The 15,375-nt window shown below is 37.3% G+C and overlaps 3 long non-coding RNA genes across 3 annotated transcripts; all 3 read right to left on the reverse strand.

The window, feature by feature from the left end:
• Positions 1-1,584: 1,584 nt before the first annotated feature.
• Positions 1,585-2,859, reverse strand: LOC121753765. The gene is made up of 2 exons (XR_006040496.1): positions 2,553-2,859; positions 1,585-2,453 (listed from the first exon to the last, which is right to left on the reverse strand). It is a non-coding gene; the product is annotated as an uncharacterized LOC121753765 (long non-coding RNA).
• Positions 2,860-7,812: 4,953 nt separating this feature from the next.
• LOC121753764 lies at positions 7,813-9,060 on the reverse strand. The gene is made up of 2 exons (XR_006040495.1): positions 8,778-9,060; positions 7,813-8,680 (listed from the first exon to the last, which is right to left on the reverse strand). It is a non-coding gene; the product is annotated as an uncharacterized LOC121753764 (long non-coding RNA).
• A 4,998-nt stretch (positions 9,061-14,058) lies between these two features.
• LOC121755063 lies at positions 14,059-15,248 on the reverse strand. Its single transcript, XR_006040618.1, has 2 exons — positions 15,025-15,248; positions 14,059-14,926 (listed from the first exon to the last, which is right to left on the reverse strand). It is a non-coding gene; the product is annotated as an uncharacterized LOC121755063 (long non-coding RNA).
• Between the last annotated feature and the right edge of the window lie 127 nt (positions 15,249-15,375).

Here is a 15,375-nt window from a genome sequence, read left to right on the forward strand (position 1 = left end):
AATTGATTTTCAATTTAATCGAACAATTAGATTTTCATGATTGAATAAATGAAAATAATTTTTAAATTATACAATAAATAACGTTGGGTGATCGACTCGTCACAGTTTTTTAGGAGCTTATTGTTGACGGTATTTAGCAATTTGATTTTTTTTATTAAAGATATCCTTTTATTTTCAAATTTGATCTTGTAAATGAAGGTATAAATATAAATATTTATATTAATATTAGTAAGTTTATATACTGACTGCTTTTCGGCACGTGTTAGGGGAAAATGATAATAAATACTCTCTCCGTCCCCAAAGAATATGCATTTTGGGTTCGGCACGGGTTTTAATGCATTATTGGTAAAGTAAGAGAGAGATAGATAGAGAAAGTTTTTTAAGTATTGTTAGTGGAGAATGAGTCTCACCTCATTAGAGAAAAAAACGTTTCTAAAATTGAAAGTGTATACTCTTTGGGGACGGATGAAAAAGGAAATAGTGCATACTCTTTGGGTACGTAGGGAGTCGTTAAAGTAGAGAGAAAGTAAATTAAGTTAGAGAATAATGTAGATACGACTCTTTTCTATACTCCCTCCGTCCCACAAGAATATACACTCTTTCTTTTTAGTCCGTCCCACAGGAATATGCATTTTTTCAATTTTGGAAACTCTTTTCCCTCTAATGAGGTGATATTCATTCTTCACTAACAATACTTTAATTACTTTTTCTCTCTACCTCTCTTTCACTTTACCAATTTTGCATTAAAACCCGTGCCGAACTCAAAGTGCATACTCTTTGGGGACGGAGGGAGTATTATTCTCTCTCTTACTTTACTTTTTCTCCACTCTAACTATTTATTATCATTTTCTCAAAACAACGGCTAAAAAGAAATCAATCATGTGAGTTGGGACGGATGGAGTATATAATAACATACTCCATCCGTCCTTGAAAAATAGAGCACATTTGCCATTTTTGGATGTCCACAAAAAATAGAACACATTTAAAAAATGAAAGTTTTTAACAACTTCTCTCTTACTTTTTTTTTCTCTCTCTCTCTTACTAATAATATGAACCTCATATTCCACTAACACTACTTCTCTCTTACATTTTCTCATTCTCTCTTACTTTTTTCCCTTCTTTCTTACTAATAATATGGACCCCACATTCCACTAACACTATTTCTCTCTTATTTTTTTCTCTTCTCTCTTACTTTACCAATTTCACATTAAAACCGGTGTCATTCACAATGTGTCCTATTTTTCGTGGACGGATGGAGTAATTAGTTATGACATGTCATCAAGATAAGATTTACTCCCTCCGTCCAATTTTATGAGTCTCATGTGAGTTAGGCACGTGTTTTAAGAAATCTAAAGAAAATTTGGTAAAAAAAGATAATGGAATGTTGATCCTACTTTTATATAGTTTTATAATCAAATGTGTAACGACCCGCTAAGACTATATTATTAAAAAAACTATATTATTAGCTCAATTATCTATATAAGTAACTTTTATGTGATTATATCCGAACTACGATAGATTGGCGATGTTGTTTGTTTTGACGTTAGGCAAATAAATAGAACACATAAAAATATTACAGCTTTATGAATATAATAAATTTAAATAAGATCCCAAAATCCAATTTTAATGTCCGATACATCCAGCAACATTTATTACATCCTACATTCTAAGCAAATCGGGTACTTTAGCGCGGGCAGCCACGAGCTTGAACCGGGTTATTTCCTACACCAAATTAAACAATAAATAAAAAATATATATATAATAAAAGCAAATTAAACATAAAGAAAAGGAGTAGATAAGTTTCGATCATGAAAGGATTTTGGTGCATTAAATGAGATGTCAGAATAATGAATGTTGTATTAATGAATCTTAGCAAGAAAAAATGCCACATAAGAATGCAAGACACGCCACTTGCATAATTTTTTTTAAGATAAGCTCCACTTGCATCTTTTTATGTATATGTACATGTATATCTGCAAATCATCACTCACACACATCACCCTCATAAATCTTAATTTTGCACACCCCAACCCACAAAGGGTAGAGGAGTTCCGAGGGGGGGAGATTGCACACTCAAACACTACAATCCAACCACACCTTTATTCCAAGGTAAATCCCAAACCTTTCTTTTCTTGCACATACGTACAAGCATATGCATATCTAAAGAGAAATTAAAATCTGCCCAAATCAGAAATCAAGAATACACAGCAAGTTTAATATCATGTTTCACCATCAAGTCTATCAAGTCTTTTAGTAGCAGGACAATTGTTCAAATTCATAGAATTCATAGAATTCATAAAATAGAGAACTCAAGTTCTACAACTATAGTAAGCCCAAGATAACAACTTATCTCAAGAACACGAATCTGCCGGAATTCCGGATACTGAGTTTCGGCACACCGTCGTGGCAGCCCCACACCCCAAATCCATCACGGATTTCACCCCTTTACAAATCTACAAGTTTGAAACAACAAAGCTTTAAAAAAAACAAATCAAAGGTTAAATCTTTATAGAATTAGAATAAGGGGGGGGAGTTAAAAATCTAAGCTTTACCTATCGGAGAATGGCGAGGTGACGGTAGTGGTGACGGGCGACGGAGCAGCGGCGCTTCTCAACGGTACAGCAGCGTGCGGAGAGCAGCGGCGGCGTCGGCGGCGTCGGCGTCCAGCAGCAGCGGCTGCGGCTCTGTGCGACAGAGGCGGATCCGCTGCGGCGGCTGATTTGAACGTGAGAAGAGGAAGAGAGAAAGAGAGAGAGGAGAGACGGATGGAGGGGGGAGGTCGCTGACGTAGGCGGCGACCCGGACGGCGGCGGCGGCGGTGGGGCAAGTGAGAGGGGGAAGTTTCTCTCATTTTAGGTTACGGAGAAATGAGGAGGAAAATGATTTGGAAGTATGTACATATATTTTATTGTTTTATTATTATTTGCTATTGGACTGCATCTTTAGTTGGTTGGGCTTAGGCAGTCAAAGGATAAAATCCGAGCCCAAAGCCTTCCTCAAATAAGTTTGAGGCTGCAGTAAATAAATGAATGGAGCGATTCTGAAATTTACTCATCTTGTGGGCTGAAATTGAAAGGGACTATTGGCCCAATTGCGAAAATGATATCATTTGAGGGAAAATTTTGTGTACAATTGGGGGAGAAGAAGGTGAATAGTGATTAGGTGAGAGAGAGTAATGATACGTGTGATGGAAGGGGAGTATATGGACTAAATTAATTAATGAAATGGGCTGATCCCTTTTTAGATGTTGGGCCTTTAATTTAACTAGGTTTTGGTTCTTGTATTTATTTTGGTAAAGGGAGAGTGGGCTTTGTTATGGAAATTATAGTAGGCTAAAATAATTTGAGAAGAGCCCAAATTTAAATTTCAATTAGTATGAGCCTAATAATAATAATAATAATAATAATAATTAAAATAATAATAATAATAAATAAGTGCTATTAATTAAATTTCCCGACGTAATTAATATGCAAGTTTCTAAAATTTTCTAACGGTGAACAAATAATAAAAGAAATAAAGTAGGGCATGCATTCCTATAAGTATGTGAATTTATCGAGTCTTATTAGTACGTTGTTTGTTTTCAAAAGTCTATCTCCGTGAGTCAAGGGTGGAGTCAGGAAAATTCAAGTTAAAGAGTTTTAAGCGAACAAGGTGAGCTTTCTTATACTAAAATACAAATCGTATTTTATGAAAACAAGAACACATGTTCGTGATTTTAATGATGTTGTCATGCCATAAATGTTTTGTGTATGATGCCTATCTGTTGGCTACGGCCAAGTGAATTATGAATGATGATATATGTGAATCGAATTCGGGTCCCAGTGAGGGTGGTGTCCCCGCTCGGACTAGTGTACACAAGCTCCCTCTGCATGTTGGGCAGTGCAGGTGACCGAGGAAGGTGGCCACCTTCCCGGCACAAGAATACCTCTGACATGTTGGGCAGAGAAGGTGACCGTGCGAGAACACCATCTCGACGGCACAATGTGATCAGATATGGCTAAGTACAGGAAAAAGGGACTGCAGTCCAATGTGAATATTTTTAGTAAGCTCGGGCCTTTTCAATAAATCCCCGAGTGTTACTGTGATGATGGCTTGACAATATTTTCAAATGTATATGTGTAATTTTCGGCAATGTGTTCACTGAGTACTTTTGTACTCAGCCCTGCATATATTTCTAAATGTGCAGGTTGAGCAGCGTAGTGGTGGAGGAAGTGCTATTGAGACAAGACATTTAATTCAGTCAGATTTTGACTCTCGGAGGTTCATGTCTTCATACATGGAACCGCGTTCATTTGCTTCCGTTGTGCATCTTAAAAGACTCAAGTCTATGTTGTTCAAAACTTTGATATTTTAAAATTTCTTTACAAACAATTACTCGAGTTTTCACGATCGAGTATATTTTCTTCTATGTATCAGCACTTGGTTAGTCATGTATCGCAACCAATGCTTGATTTTATTTTCCCCTTATTTCTTTCCCCGCTTCTTTAATCCTCCCCTAGTCGCGATCAACCGTGTTTTCTATCCTTAGAAAATGCGGTCGTGACAGAGTGGTATCAGAGCATTCTTTCTCGCTCTGAACCCGAGAGTCTTCTTTGAAAATCTTTGGTCTAGTCTTATTCCACTAGACTGTCTAATCGATGAAAATGCTCTTAGCACTCCCACCAATCGCACTCAACGAGGAAAAAGGTAACTTGTTCTTTTTCAAAAGAAAGTCAAGATGTTTGAAAGTTTGAAATGGAGAAATAACTCATGCAGTTAATTTGAGTGAACAGATGAAAATACCAAGTTTAAAGAAAGAGTTGATGTTTCTTGATTTGGTAGCGTGCTTAAAGAAAGAGTTAGTATGTCTTTTCTTGGCTAAAGACTGTGAATGTATAAATAAAAGAAGTGACTTTCCTGAATGGAAAAAAGGTACTGAAATATGAAAGTATAAAGTATATGAGTCTGGTACCAATTGTTGAAATGATGTTTTTTTTGAGTTGGTGAAATGATATATCTTTTTGAGTTAGTCATTAAATCATGTTGCTAGTATGGGGAAATCGAAATTTCCAAGAACTTAGAATACTTAGTTATGCGTTCCTTCTAGAACACAATATGAACTCAAACTTAGAAGTACAGTATGAACATTTCTCGCTTTCCTGAGCGACGAAAAGAAAAGAGCGCGATAAGAAAGAAACTTCGATAAAAGCAATCTAACATAGAACAAAACGATGTTTCTGGAAAGATGATAGAAGTTGGATGCCATTTTCTACGTCCCAATGACATGAATAATCTGGGTTAGCCATTGTCTTTCTTGACAATCCAATCACTCCAAAGGATCATACATTTGATCCAACTAAGCGATGTACACATACATAACAAGAGAATATGATTATAATGTAAACAAAGAACCTAGCTCTACAATATAGGTAAGCAGAAACGAAGTGTTACGAGGATGAGCGTTATGACGAACCAAGAGTACCAAAGAGTCGTAATCCCCACATATGGTCATCTGACGTGATCGTAAAGTGAAAATAGCTTGTGATCAAAGTTTCTCATAACTCGTTTACCATCCTCTATAAAGAGTTAAACAGCGGAGTATCACCATCGTAGTTAACCAGGAAGATTCATCAGCAACGCTTACTTGGATTCCCATGAATTTCATTTTCTCGCATTTCCCTTGATCAAAATACTTTTGTTGAATTAAGAACTTAAATGACCCCTTTTGCAAGGTAATGTGCCATTACTTTCCCTCTTCCATGTCAAGGTTGTGAATCACTTTCAGTTTTGAGCTTGTTCACTATGTTTTCTGATAACCTCCAGTGACTACGATCCTTCTTTACTCATTATGTATAAAAGCAATATTTTGACTCTCTGAATTCTTGCCATCAAACTCTTATACTAGGAGCTGCTTTATTTATAGCATTCAGAATGAACATGTTTCCCTAAACTATTGTCTCTTCAATGATAATATATTCTTCAAAGATCATTAGTAGACCTTTAGTGTTTTCAAATGTGCTTGCCGACACTCATTAATTTATAAAGAATAGTCACCTCTTCTTAATTCCACTAAATTTATTTCATCATGCTTTGAGCTCTTTAGCAACTCAAAGTCTAAAGTAATTTGCTCTCTTCCTGAACTAGTTTGCTCTGATTGTCTTCTCTACTAATTAATTTCCGTGATTTGATTATAAACTTTGTGAATTCATTAACGTGATATAGTATCACGATGTAGTTGACCCAAAAGGGTAGTTCCTTGTTATTCTTCTTTCTCTCAAATCCACTTGAGCCCAATCATTTTCAGTCTTACTATATTGGAGCAGTCATTTGGTGAGACCTTAAACCTTTTAATTTGACAATTTGTGTTTTCAGACATACTTATTGCCAAACTCTTTGTTTTACACGAGTACTCTCATCTTTTGAATTCAAATATGACTGTTGTCTCTTGATTTGAGCTTTTCTGCAAGCTCCATGTTAAAGATGGCACATTGTTTCTCCCTTGGTTAGTTTCCTCTTGTTACCCTCTTTATTAGTTAAGTTTCCCTAAACTACTTATAAACTCTAAAAAAAAAAAAATTCCGTTGATATGATCTTCTATCACAGTGTTGTTGAGCAAATTGCAATTGTTTGTTTTTCCTATTCTTTTCAAATCCATTTGTAACCAACCATCTCAGGTCTGGGGATACTTGAAACTTTTCTACTTCACTGTTCATTTTGATTACATTATTGGCAACCTATTATTGACATCTACATTCTATCCATCATACCCTCACTATTGCAATTTATTCCATCTGGCAAGCTCTTCCCACAATAAAATTTCCAAGGTCTATGGGTATAGCTCAAGCCCTTTGAAGTTGTATCTTTTCTTTTCTGGGGGAGCATAATGAGCCTAATTGAGCCTAGTTTTTGCATTTCATAAAAACCTTGGTTGCAAGCTACTGGTGAAAGTTTGTGGTGAACCAAACACTCACGTAATTGAAATAATGATAATCATTTTATTTTCTTGGCTACCTTGGAGCCTACACAAAGCAAGAACGATTCGAATATTTCTCTTGGAATCTCAAATTCAGTTCCTATCAAAGTTAAAAACGGTTAGATCAACTCTATATTTCCTCGCGTGAGACCCTCATGAGAGGCAAGACATTGACCACTGCAGAAAACGCTCCTACGCCGACGAACGTCGAATAGAATTGAAATTTAACATCGGAGAGAAGGTCTTTTCGAAAGTATCCCCTTCCAAAGGAATAACCAGATTCGGACTCAAGGGTAAGCTAAAACCACGATTCATTGGACCCTATGAAATTCTGAAGGAAGTGGGCCCAGTAGCATATCGCTTGGCATTACCACCCAACTTTGGGAACGTACACAACGTATTCCACGTCTCCCAACTTCGAAGGTACGTGTTCGACCCAAAACATGTGATTCGTCACGAAGAAATCGCTCTAGAGCCTAACCTGAGTTACAAAGAAAAGCCGGTAGAAATACTAGATCGAAAGGTGCAGCAGCTTCGAAACAAGTCGATTGCTACAGTGAAGGTTTTGTGGAAAAACCACGGACAAGAAGAAGCAACATGGGAGCTAGAAGAGAAAATGAAGGAGAAATGTCCCGAGCTTTTTGTCTAAATACTTCCTAAATTTCGGGACAAAATTTCTTTTAAGAGGGGTAGAATGTAACGACCCGCTAAGACTATATTATTAAAAAAACTATATTATTAGCTCAATTATCTATATAAGTAACTTTTATGTGATTATATCCGAACTACGATAGATTGGCGATGTTGTTTGTTTTGACGTTAGGCAAATAAATAGAACACATAAAAATATTACAGCTTTATGAATATAATAAATTTAAATAAGATCCCAAAATCCAATTTTAATGTCCGATACATCCAGCAACATTTATTACATCCTACATTCTAAGCAAATCGGGTACTTTAGCGCGGGCAGCCACGAGCTTGAACCGGGTTATTTCCTACACCAAATTAAACAATAAATAAAATATATATATATAATAAAGCAAATTAAACATAAAGAAAAGGAGTAGATAAGTTTCGATCATGAAAGGATTTTGGTGCATTAAATGAGATGTCAGAATAATGAATGTTGTATTAATGAATCTTAGCAAGAAAGAATGCCACATAAGAATGCAAGACACGCCACTTGCATAATTTTTTTTAAGATAAGCTCCACTTGCATCTTTTTATGTATATGTACATGTATATCTGCAAATCATCACTCACACACATCACCCTCATAAATCTTAATTTTGCACACCCCAACCCACAAAGGGTAGAGGAGTTCCGAGGGGGGGAGATTGCACACTCAAACACTACAATCCAACCACACCTTTATTCCAAGGTAAATCCCAAACCTTTCTTTTCTTGCACATACGTACAAGCATATGCATATCTAAAGAGAAATTAAAATCTGCCCAAATCAGAAATCAAGAATACACAGCAAGTTTAATATCATGTTTCACCATCAAGTCTATCAAGTCTTTTAGTAGCAGGACAATTGTTCAAATTCATAGAATTCATAGAATTCATAAAATAGAGAACTCAAGTTCTACAACTATAGTAAGCCCAAGATAACAACTTATCTCAAGAACACGAATCTGCCGGAATTCCGGATACTGAGTTTCGGCACACCGTCGTGGCAGCCCCACACCCCAAATCCATCACGGATTTCACCCCTTTACAAATCTACAAGTTTGAAACAACAAAGCTTTAAAAAAAACAAATCAAAGGTTAAATCTTTATAGAATTAGAATAAGGGGGGAGTTAAAAATCTAAGCTTTACCTATCGGAGAATGGCGAGGTGACGGTAGTGGTGACGGGCGACGGAGCAGCGGCGCTTCTCAACGGTACAGCAGCGTGCGGAGAGCAGCGGCGGCGTCGGCGTCCAGCAGCAGCGGCTGCGGCTCTGTGCGACAGAGGCGGATCCGCTGCGGCGGCTGATTTGAACGTGAGAAGAGGAAGAGAGAAAGAGAGAGAGGAGAGACGGATGGAGGGGGGGAGGTCGCTGACGTAGGCGGCGACCCGGACGGCGGCGCTGAGGATGGCGGCGGCGGCGGTGGGGCAAGTGAGAGGGGGGAGTTTCTCTCATTTTAGGTTACGGAGAAATGAGGAGGAAAATGATTTGGAAGTATGTACATATATTTTATTGTTTTATTATTATTTGCTATTGGACTGCATCTTTAGTTGGTTGGGCTTAGGCAGTCAAAGGATAAAATCCGAGCCCAAAGCCTTCCTCAAATAAGTTTGAGGCTGCAGTAAATAAATGAATGGAGGCCCGATTCTGAAATTTACTCATCTTGTGGGCTGAAATTGAAAGGGACTATTGGCCCAATTGCGAAAATGATATCATTTGAGGGAAAATTTTGTGTACAATTAGGGGAGAAGAAGGTGAATAGTGATTAGGTGAGAGAGAGTAATGATACGTGTGATGGAATGGGAGTATATGGACTAAATTAATTAATGAAATGGGCTGATCCCTTTTTAGATGTTGGGCCTTTAATTTAACTAGGTTTTGGTTCTTGTATTTATTTTGGTAAAGGGAGAGTGGGCTTTGTTATGGAAATTATAGTAGGCTAAAATAATTTGAGAAGAGCCCAAATTTAAATTTCAATTAGTATGAGCCTAATAATAATAATAATAATAATAATAATAATAACTACAATAATAATAATAATAATAAATAAGTGCTATTAATTAAATTTCCCGACGTAATTAATATGCAAGTTTCTAAAATTTTCTAACGGTGAACAAATAATAAAAGAAATAAAGTAGGGCATGCATTCCTATAAGTATGTGAATTTATCGAGTCTTATTAGTACGTTGTTTGTTTTCAAAAGTCTATCTCCGTGAGTCAAGGGTGGAGTCAGGAAAATTCAAGTTAAAGAGTTTTAAGCGAACAAGGTGAGCTATCTTATACTAAAATACAAATCGTATTTTATGAAAACAAGAACACATGTTCGTGATTTTAATGATGTTGTTATGCCATAAATGTTTTGTGTATGATGCCTATCTGTTGGCTACGGCCAAGTGAATTATGAATGATGATATATGTGAATCGAATTCGGGTCCCAGTGAGGGTGGTGTCCCCGCTCGGACTAGTGTACACAAGCTCCCTCTGCATGTTGGGCAGAGCAGGTGACCGAGGAAGGTGGCCACCTTCCCGGCACAAGAATACCTCTGACATGTTGGGCAGAGAAGGTGACCGTGCGAGAACACCATCTCGACGGCACAATGTGATCAGATATGGCTAAGTACAGGAAAAAGGGACTGCAGTCCAATGTGAATATTTTTAGTAAGCTCGGGCCTTTTCAATAAATCCCCGAGTGTTACTGTGATGATGGCTTGACAATATTTTCAAATGTATATGTGTAATTTTCGGCAATGTGTTCACTGAGTACTTTTGTACTCAGCCCTGCATATATTTCTAAATGTGCAGGTTGAGCAGCGTAGTGGTGGAGGAAGTGCTATTGAGACAAGACATTTAATTCAGTCAGATTTTGACTCTCGGAGGTTCATGTCTTCATACATGGAACCGCGTTCATTTGCTTCCGTTGTGCATCTTAAAAGACTCAAGTCTATGTTGTTCAAAACTTTGATATTTTAAAATTTCTTTACAAACAATTACTCGAGTTTTCACGATCGAGTATCTTTTCTTCTATGTATCAGCACTTGGTTAGTCATGTATCGCAACCAATGCTTGATTTTATTTTCCCCTTATTTCTTTCCCCGCTTCTTTAATCCTCCCCTAGTCGCGATCAACCGTGTTTTCTATCCTTAGAAAATGCGGTCGTGACAGAGTGGTATCAGAGCATTCTTTCTCGCTCTGAACCCGAGAGTCTTCTTTGAAAATCTTTGGTCTAGTCTTGTTCCACTAGACTGTCTAATCGATGAAAATGCTCTTAGCACTCCCACCAATCGCACTCAACGAGGAAAAAGGTAACTTGTTCTTTTTCAAAAGAAAGTCAAGATGTTTGAAAGTTTGAAATGGAGAAATAACTCATGCAGTTAATTTGAGTGAACAGATGAAAATACCAAGTTTAAAGAAAGAGTTGATGTTTCTTGATTTGGTAGCGTGCTTAAAGAAAGAGTTAGTATGTCTTTTCTTGGCTAAAGACTGTGAATGTATAAATAAAAGAAGTGACTTTCCTGAATGGAAAAAAGGTACTGAAATATGAAAGTATAAAGTATATGAGTCTGGTACCAATTGTTGAAATGATGTTTTTTTTGAGTTGGTGAAATGATATATCTTTTTGAGTTAGTCATTAAATCATGTTGCTAGTATGGGGAAATCGAAATTTCCAAGAACTTAGAATACTTAGTTATGCGTTCCTTCTAGAACACAATATGAACTCAAACTTAGAAGTACAGTATGAACATTTCTCGCTTTCCTGAGCGACGAAAAGAAAAGAGCGCGATAAGAAAGAAACTTCGATAAAAGCAATCTAACATAGAACAAAACGATGTTTCTGGAAAGATGATAGAAGTTGGATGCCATTTTCTACGTCCCAATGACATGAATAATCTGGGTTAGCCATTGTCTTTCTTGACAATCCAATCACTCCAAAGGATCATACATTTGATCCAACTAAGCGATGTACACATACATAACAAGAGAATATGATTATAATGTAAACAAAGAACCTAGCTCTACAATATAGGTAAGCAGAAACGAAGTGTTACGAGGATGAGCGTTATGACGAACCAAGAGTACCAAAGAGTCGTAATCCCCACATATGGTCATCTGACGTGATCGTAAAGTGAAAATAGCTTGTGATCAAAGTTTCTCATAACTCGTTTACCATCCTCTATAAAGAGTTAAACAGCGGAGTATCACCATCGTAGTTAACCAGGAAGATTCATCAGCAACGCTTACTTGGATTCCCATGAATTTCATTTTCTCGCATTTCCCTTGATCAAAATACTTTTGTTGAATTAAGAACTTAAATGACCCCTTTTGCAAGGTAATGTGCCATTACTTTCCCTCTTCCATGTCAAGGTTGTGAATCACTTTCAGTTTTGAGCTTGTTCACTATGTTTTCTGATAACCTCCAGTGACTACGATCCTTCTTTACTCATTATGTATAAAAGCAATATTTTGACTCTCTGAATTCTTGCCATCAAACTCTTATACTAGGAGCTGCTTTATTTATAGCATTCAGAATGAACATGTTTCCCTAAACTATTGTCTCTTCAATGATAATATATTCTTCAAGGATCATTAGTAGACCTTTAGTGTTTTCAAATGTGCTTGCCGACACTCATTAATTTATAAAGAATAGTCACCTCTTCTTAATTCCACTAAATTTATTTCATCATGCTTTGAGCTCTTTAGCAACTCAAAGTCTAAAGTAATTTGCTCTCTTCCTGAACTAGTTTGCTCTGATTGTCTTCTCTACTAATTAATTTCCGTGATTTGATTATAAACTTTGTGAATTCATTAACGTGATATAGTATCACGATGTAGTTGACCCAAAAGGGTAGTTCCTTGTTATTCTTCTTTCTCTCAAATCCACTTGAGCCTAATCATTTTCAGTCTTACTATATTGGAGCAGTCATTTGGTGAGACCTTAAACCTTTTAATTTGACAATTTGTGTTTTCAGACATACTTATTGCCAAACTCTTTGTTTTACACGAGTACTCTCATCTTTTGAATTCAAATATGACTGTTGTCTCTTGATTTGAGCTTTTCTGCAAGCTCCATGTTAAAGATGGCACATTGTTTCTCCCTTGGTTAGTTTCCTCTTGTTACCCTCTTTATTAGTTAAGTTTCCCTAAACTACTTATAAACTCTAAAAAAAAAAAAAATTCCGTTGATATGATCTTCTATCACAGTGTTGTTGAGCAAATTGCAATTGTTTGTTTTTCCTATTCTTTTCAAATCCATTTGTAACCAACCATCTCAGGTCTGGGGATACTTGAAACTTTTCTACTTCACTGTTCATTTTGATTACATTATTGGCAACCTATTATTGACATCTACATTCTATCCATCATACCCTCACTATTGCAATTTATTCCATCTGGCAAGCTCTTCCCACAATAAAATTTCCAAGGTCTATGGGTATAGCTCAAGCCCTTTGAAGTTGTATCTTTTCTTTTCTGGGGGGAGCATAATGAGCCTAATTGAGCCTAGTTTTTGCATTTCATAAAAACCTTGGTTGCAAGCTACTGGTGAAAGTTTGTGGTGAACCAAACACTCACGTAATTGAAATAATTATAATCATTTTATTTTCTTGGCTACCTTGGAGCCTACACAAAGCAAGAACGATTCGAATATTTCTCTTGGAATCTCAAATTCAGTTCCTATCAAAGTTAAAAACGGTTAGATCAACTCTATATTTCCTCGCGTGAGACCCTCATGAGAGGCAAGACATTGACCACTGCAGAAAACGCTCCTACGCCGACGAACGTCGAATAGAATTGAAATTTAACATCGGAGAGAAGGTCTTTTCGAAAGTATCCCCTTCCAAAGGAATAACCAGATTCGGACTCAAGGGTAAGCTAAAACCACGATTCATTGGACCCTATGAAATTCTGAAGGAAGTGGGCCCAGTAGCATATCGCTTGGCATTACCACCTAACTTTGGGAACGTACACAACGTATTCCACGTCTCCCAACTTCGAAGGTACGTGTTCGACCCAAAACATGTGATTCGTCACGAAGAAATCGCTCTAGAGCCTAACCTGAGTTACAAAGAAAAGCCGGTAGAAATACTAGATCGAAAGGTGCAGCAGCTTCGAAACAAGTCGATTGCTACAGTGAAGGTTTTGTGGAAAAACCACGGACAAGAAGAAGCAACATGGGAGCTAGAAGAGAAAATGAAGGAGAAATGTCCCGAGCTTTTTGTCTAAATACTTCCTAAATTTCGGGACAAAATTTCTTTTAAGAGGGGTAGAATGTAACGACCCGCTAAGACTATATTATTAAAAAAACTATATTATTAGCTCAATTATCTATATAAGTAACTTTTATGTGATTATATCCGAACTACGATAGATTGGCGATGTTGTTTGTTTTGACGTTAGGCAAATAAATAGAACACATAAAAATATTACAGCTTTATGAATATAATAAATTTAAATAAGATCCCAAAATCCAATTTTAATGTCCGATACATCCAGCAACATTTATTACATCCTACATTCTAAGCAAATCGGGTACTTTAGCGCGGGCAGCCACGAGCTTGAACCGGGTTATTTCCTACACCAAATTAAACAATAAATAAAATATATATATATAATAAAGCAAATTAAACATAAAGAAAAGGAGTAGATAAGTTTCGATCATGAAAGGATTTTGGTGCATTAAATGAGATGTCAGAATAATGAATGTTGTATTAATGAATCTTAGCAAGAAAGAATGCCACATAAGAATGCAAGACACGCCACTTGCATAATTTTTTTTAAGATAAGCTCCACTTGCATCTTTTTATGTATATGTACATGTATATCTGCAAATCATCACTCACACACATCACCCTCATAAATCTTAATTTTGCACACCCCAACCCACAAAGGGTAGAGGAGTTCCGAGGGGGGGAGATTGCACACTCAAACACTACAATCCAACCACACCTTTATTCCAAGGTAAATCCCAAACCTTTCTTTTCTTGCACATACGTACAAGCATATGCATATCTAAAGAGAAATTAAAATCTGCCCAAATCAGAAATCAAGAATACACAACAAGTTTAATATCATGTTTCACCATCAAGTCTATCAAGTCTTTTAGTAGCAGGACAATTGTTCAAATTCATAGAATTCATAGAATTCATAAAATAGAGAACTCAAGTTCTACAACTATAGTAAGCCCAAGATAACAACTTATCTCAAGAACACGAATCTGCCGGAATTCCGGATACTGAGTTTCGGCACACCGTCGTGGCAGCCCCACACCCCAAATCCATCACGGATTTCACCCCTTTACAAATCTACAAGTTTGAAACAACAAAGCTTTAAAAAAAACAAATCAAAGGTTAAATCTTTATAGAATTAGAATAAGGGGGGGAGTTAAAAATCTAAGCTTTACCTATCGGAGAATGGCGAGGTGACGGTAGTGGTGACGGGCGACGGAGCAGCGGCGCTTCTCAACGGTACAGCAGCGTGCGGAGAGCAGCGGCGGCGTCGGCGTCCAGCAGCAGCGGCTGCGGCTCTGTGCGACAGAGGCGGATCCGCTGCGGGCTGATTTGAACGTGAGAAGAGGAAGAGAGAAAGAGAGAGAGGAGAGACGGATGGAGGGGGGGAGGTCGCTGACGTAGGCGGCGACCCGGACGGCGGCGCTGAGGATGGCGGCGGCGGCGGTGGGGCAAGTGAGAGGGGGGAGTTTCTCTCATTTTAGGTTACGGAGAAATGAGGAGGAAAATGATTTGGAAGTATGTAC

Source organism: Salvia splendens, chromosome 11, assembly GCF_004379255.2.
Source record: "Salvia splendens isolate huo1 chromosome 11, SspV2, whole genome shotgun sequence".
Classification (NCBI taxonomy): Eukaryota; Viridiplantae; Streptophyta; class Magnoliopsida; order Lamiales; family Lamiaceae; genus Salvia; species Salvia splendens.